Source organism: Primulina tabacum, chromosome 2, assembly GCF_025594145.1.
Source record: "Primulina tabacum isolate GXHZ01 chromosome 2, ASM2559414v2, whole genome shotgun sequence".
Taxonomy (NCBI): Eukaryota; Viridiplantae; Streptophyta; class Magnoliopsida; order Lamiales; family Gesneriaceae; genus Primulina; species Primulina tabacum.
This window is the reverse complement of record NC_134551.1, coordinates 15537698-15544478: the sequence shown is the minus strand read 5'-3', so window position 1 is coordinate 15544478 and position 6781 is coordinate 15537698.

Genomic DNA, 6781 nt, shown 5'->3' with positions numbered 1-6781 from the left:
TGTTGGCATGACTTGAGACAACATTAAGTCTGAAAAGGCTGGTTTCTACATGCAGTTTGGCCAATTATTCTGCCGTGCAAGAGACTTCTTTTGAGATGCGGTCTTGGAAGAATCTGGCGACACTAACTTCACCATCATGTTCAAAAGACAACTGCTTAACAATCTCTGACAGATTATCAATATTTTTTCTCAGAATATCTATCTCGAATTCAAGATCAAACGTTACTTCTGCTGGGGACGGTGTTCTTTCGAGCATACGCTGTCTGATCTCTTAAGTTGAGCAAGAGCAGGTGATCTTGAAAGAGGGATAATAAAAGCAGTAGAAGGGGCATCTTCTGGTGGAGCAATATAGAGCAGTAGTCTGTTCTCAAAAGTTCTTCCAACAACAGTATTTTGTTCTGGAGCAGCACTCTCTTCTGGTTGAGCAGCTTTAGTGGTTTTGTGAGGCCCGGGGCCGAAGAGGGCGGGAGGTGATCGCCGGTGCCATGAGGTTGCACGGACAATGAGCGGCTCCTAGCAGGCTTCTAGGCGGAGGGAACATGGATGAACCGATATTACACCGGAATGAGAGGGATTCCGAGACTGTTCAATGTAATGGACTGTACAGTTGAAGAGGGCTTAAAAGATTTGATTTGTACTACTCATAACACGAAGGTGCATCTTTTTTTTGGTAGCTCATCACATAAGAACTCCAAAGTTAAGCGTGCTTGACTTGGAAAAATTTTGGGATGGGTGACCTTCTGGGAAGTTTCCCAGGGTGCGTGTGAGTGAGGACATAAGCACGCTGGAAAGACTCATCTTGGTACAGTGAGGATAGTCGTCGAATCGAGGGCGTTTCATGTTTTCAGTTTCTCAGCGGCGGGAATGGATTCAGATGGAATATTCAAAATAGCTTCCATTTCCGCCTGATGTTCTACAGAAAATATCTCTAGATTTGGCAGTGATTGAGATGGACCAGCATCTGATTCTGCCATTGGTTGGTCTGTTGGTTGAGCTTCTGGTTGGACCAAATCATCAGCCTGAGCTGTTTCTGGTGCAGTAGAAGGAACACGAACAATAGATTGAAAGACTTCATCAACGGAAGCCAATTCACAAACGGAAATCAGATATGAGGATTGAGTAGGCATCGTCAGGGATGCAGGAGTACTGGAGACCTTAGCTTCTGATGGAGCTGTGGTCCTTTCCTCAACTAGCTTATTCTGAAGAAAGTCTGGAATTAAGCCTATTTGATACTGCTTAGGCTCTCCAAAGGCTTGTTCTTGAGCAAGAAGTTGCTCATTCATCAATGTCAGTTGATCAGTCAAAAGTTGGATCACATTCTGATCCTGAGCAGCAGTGGGAATTATAGAGTCAAAATTTGACTTAAGAGTTTTTAAAACAGATTCCAGCTTCTGGAATTTCAGCTGCTCGAGAATGTAGCTTTTTTTGTTCATTGCCTCGATCACATTTTCGGTCTTGGCATAGTCAAAGACCTTCTTTTCATGCTTCATCATTTTCGCATAAACACCTGGTGTTTTCAAATGAGTGATGGGGTGGAAAATTCTGACTTTCAGCCAATCATCAAAGAAAGTCATGTCTTCACTGGCAGATTTTTCAATCTCCTCCATGTGAAGATCAATAGCAGTGAGAATAGATGACTTTGCGCCATGATTTGCAACAAATTTTCCCTTGCCTTTATCTGAAAGAGAGGCAGTCAGCACGAGTCTAAAGGCAAAAGACTCTGCAGTGGATTCTCACGACTCCAAATGTGGGTCTGAAAGTCGGAACAGAAGTTGAGGTGGTTGCAGTAGAGATGGCTGCTGGTTTGGAGACGGGAAGAGATTTTGGTTTGGTTGATGTAGCTTCTGGAAACACTTGTCTCATAGGGACAGTGTTTAAATCAGCAACAGCTGTTGTTTTCTTGCGGCGGAGGGTTGTGCGGGCTTTCTTCTTGCTTGGGGTGGCTGGAAGTGAGGCTTTGGTTGGAGTAGCAGATTCCTCAGATAATGTTTTATCAGAATCAGTAGAAACAACCACTCTTTTCCTCTTGATTTTCTTTTGAGGTCCTTGAGCCTTAGTCTGAGTGTCGCCGATCTTTTTTTTCAGGGCAACAAATTCAGCCACAGTTGGCTTAGGCCTTAGAGCAAGTACATTATCAGCATCGGCCATTGTAACAGATGAACCATCCTGTTCAGAAGTAAGAGAAAAACCAACATCCTTCAACATCATGCTGATCTGAACAGCAAAACCAGTACCCTTCCTTACAATCATGTCTTTCATGATTCTGAACAAAAATTGACTCCAGTCCACTTTAATATCAGAAGTGATAGCTACCACCACTTGAACTTTTTCTTTGATCAGCTTATCAAAAGTACTAGCTTTGACCAAAAGTGCCTTTACCACGATGTCGGCAAGCACTTGATATTCCATCTTAAGAAGCTTCTTGAAGCAAGAGGGAGAGAGTTCCTCTCCAGAAGCTGAGAAGGAGGTAAGGGTAGTAGACATCTCCTCCTTAGAAATATCAGAAAAGTCAGAGGTACCTTAGAGTGAGAGAAAGAAAGTCGATCCCAAAAGTGCAGAATCGATAGAGATGGATGCACTTCCCTGGGAGTAAATGATTTTCCCATCCTCGACGGTTGCTTTCGCATAGAAGTCCAGGAGGGTAGTCTTGTATATAATAGCAGGTACTTCCAGAAATCTTCTAAGATCAGATTTTTCAATGTTCTTGAAAATCTTGACAAGATTGTCATCCTTGATTGTCAGAACTGATGCAAAGTTGATTCGGTAAGCATTTAGTGTATATGCTCCAGCCATTTCTGCAAATAAAATGAATTCGAAGTAGATTCTGTAGTAGAGATGAATGCGAGAGAAAGCAGTAGCTAGTATGAAATAGTCTGAAATCATAAAAGATGAAATGAGAAGGAAGATGCGGTTAATATTCAAAATGTACAGCCGTCAATGAAAACATAAGTACACGTGTCAGTATATTTGCGGGTGAGTTTTTGAAAAGTTAAAAGTTGAGTGTCAGGTACGCCAAAATTTTAAAATATAATGAAAGAGGCGGGCTGTCCAAGCGGTTATTAAAGAAAATCATAAGAGGATTTGTCGTTTTATGATAATATCTACTGGAAGTCATAAAGCTCTGAAATATATCCAGCACTTTTATAAATAGCAGTAGACACATTGTTTTTTCGAAAAGACAAATCTTCTTCTACTTATGACGTGGCACGGAAATATCAGTTACAATAAAAATTATTCCCCCTGAATAAATGCAAATAATAAATAAATATTAAAAGTGAAGATTCGAGATCCGAAGGAAAGACAGATGACTCTTGATATTTGTGCATGAGATGAACAGTCAAATGGCTCTTTAGCTTCCCCGAGGCTTAATATAAATACCTGCACACACAAACTAAGTCATTTAAACATTTATCAAATCAAATCAAATGGATGGTGCAAGCATTCTCTCAGAATCTTCTCCAGAGACAGATTCAGCAGATGGGTTTCAAAGGCGACTTCCAGCTTCTCGTAAAATGATGTTTGAAGACATCATTTTCCAAGAGATGAAGACTTGGAAGAAATTCTTTGACCTGTAATCTGAATAATCAGTTAGATTATTCTAAATTATGTTAGAATAAGCTATGGAATAATCCCTTTTAGCAACCACAATAATGCAAAGAGAGAGGATTATTCCATAGTTTTAGAACGGCTAAGCTGTGGAATCATCCATTTCACAAACCATGACCATGCAAAGAGAGGAGGGTGATTCCAGTAGCTTCTAGTTAGGTTCCTATTGAGAGTCTCAGTACTGCTGATTTATCTATCCTTTGTTATTTTGAGCAAATAATAGAACTACTCGTTATCTTCAAAGCTCAACATACGAAAAAGCATCACACTCGTTATAGCATTTATCTTATCTTTTGAGATCATATTGTGCTGCTGTTTCGTTATCTCTTCACAAGCTATAAAATTTACTACATCTTGTTGAGAAGAGTCTGTAATCTGGGAAAGAGTTTTTTCGAGAACTTTGTTGTATTCTTATTACTGAGTTGTAAATCTAAGAGTTTCAGTAGGCTAAGGGTAAGTCCTACTGAACTGCGTGTGTACAAAAGTTATACTGTAATATCCAAAGTCTTTTAGTGATACCATCTGGAAACAGAAGAAGGGGAGACGTAGAATATTTCATCTTCGAACTTCCAGAAACAACTACTGTCTACTGCCTACTGTTTTATTGTTTTCACCCTCATACCATCAGATCATTTCCGCACTTATTATTATAATCTGTTGGATATTTATTTGAACAAGATAAGCTATTATCTCTAACAGGATTTTATCACCCTTTGCAAAAACGTCCAACAAAGGAACGAGTTTATTCACCCCCCTCTAAAATCTATTTCGATCCCCAACAGACCCCTTTCAAACCCTATAATCCATAAATTCATGCTTCAAAATTGTCAAGAACATCTTACTTTTCACGTGTACACATCATCATACCTCGCTTCCTTCAAAAAATATTGAGATTCTTTACAAGAAAACATAATAACTTTAATATACACAAATGAAAATATTTAATATCGTTTGGATAGTGCTTTCAAATGATTGAATAAAATTCGCCTTTGATCATCGGTATGAAATAATTTGGACTCCGAGAACGAGATTCTAGCCTTGAAGCGAATGAACTACAGGCAAAATCTTCCTAACCTATGTGTGAAATTTTCGAAAACCTGGGGGAAAAAGGAAGAGAGGCGGCTGCAATGTGTAAAATCAGGTAGGGGAAAAATTTATTTGCATTATGCTTGAATCTTAGTTATTTGATAGAAAAGGCTACGGGCAGAAGCTAGCCCATAAGACTTAAAATTTAATATTTTAAAATACTTCTTTTCTTTATACTTTAAAAAAAAATTTTAATAGCATATCTTAATTTTAAATAAAAACTGTCTTTAAAATTCTCAAACATTGCTCATTGGCTAGTCTCGATTCCCTTCGTCATAACAATTATACCCGTACCTGAAATCATCAAACTGAATTTTGCTTATAAATTCATAATTAAAACTATTAAACACATAATTTATATAATAATGAATTAAATTTTTTCGTAAGTGGATTCGTGGATTTTTGGACCCTACACATACAAAGATGATTATTCTAATGGTCTCAAGCTTTATAAAATTGTATTTTATTTATCTATCATTATTTGAAATTTTATATAATTACTTTAATAGTCACAACCTAATTTATCTGCATAATCATGTCATTCAAAGTAAAAGCAACCTTAAATATAGAAAATTTAAACTAATATAAATGTAAATATGGTAGTATAATATTTCAAAATAATCTTTGAGCTTTTATTATATTTAATTTTACAAATTATCTTGTGATATCATCTCATTTAATTACTTTTGTGATACCCTTGTCCCACATCTTAAAAATGAAAGATTTAAAATGAGTTTATAATGGCTTACAATGGACTTCTATAGCAACTTGGGTTAATCATTTTCGTAAAGCGATGACGAATACGAAGTAGTTGCTATAGGGAGGGGCCCATTGTGCAGTCACGCAGCCGCGAACCCGAGCTCGAGGCGTGACAGAATGGTATCAGAGCCAGTCACCGGCATGGAACACCATGAAATAAGTGCTATGCGGGGCAAAGTACTACGTGCATGGGAGCCACCACTTGAACCTGCAGGGCAAAGTGCTATATGACGGGAGCCACCTCTTGAACCTGTAGGAGCCACCTCTAGATTCTCGGTGCTGGTGGATCGAGGGGTCAGGCCGCGACGAGGACGTCGCGTTCTGAAGGATGGGTGATTGTGATACCCTTGTCCCACATCTTAAAAATGAAAGATTTAAAATGAGTTTATAATGGTTTACACTGGACTTCTATAGCAACTTGGATTAATCATTTTCGTAAAGCGAGGACGAATACGAAGTAGTTGCTATAGGGGCCCATTGTGCAGTCACGTAGCCGCGGGCCCGGGCTCGGAGCGTGACAACTTTTGTGTGATAGATTTCAAACCCGATCCAACTTATTAAAATTATTATTTTTATGTCAAAAATATTATTTCTAATTTTATATATGGACCGAATCGACACTTTTCATGTATATAGATCTGTAGATAATTTCACAAGAAACCTACTCAAATTTATTATTTTATCCATTCATCATTATGCTATGTATAGTAATATTAAATTATAATTATTATTGAAAAGTATTGTTTTCACATTTTTATACTGTGTATATGTATATAGATATATTTAATTATCTTTGTTTTAACTAATTTATGACGTTCCCTAATTTTTCCAAAAAATAATAAGTTTAATTCAAAATATACACATATGTAAAAATTTTCTAGAGTTCTTAATATTTTTTATCATATAATATTTAATAATATGCATTGATCAGTAATAATTTTATGAAACTTTTAGATTTAATTTTTTTAAATATTTTATCCTTATAAAAAAACTTGTAATTACTTCTTTTAAAATTTCAACAATTATAAATTTAACTATTTTAATTTGGCTAAAAGTAGGGGTGGCAAAATGCAACACGACCCGTCAACCCGACACGACTCAAAAAAAAAAAAAATAGGTTCGGGTTGGGTTTTTTGAGTTCGGGTCGGGTTCGGGGTGGGTGGGTTCGGGTTAGTGCCAGGTTAGACGGGTTTCGGATAGTGTCGCGGGTTGACCCGATTTTTTATTTGAAAATATTACCTATATTTTTATATATTGTATGTTTGAACAAAATTTATTGTATATTTATATGATAAATTTTCATCATTTAATATTTATTTTGTATATTTTT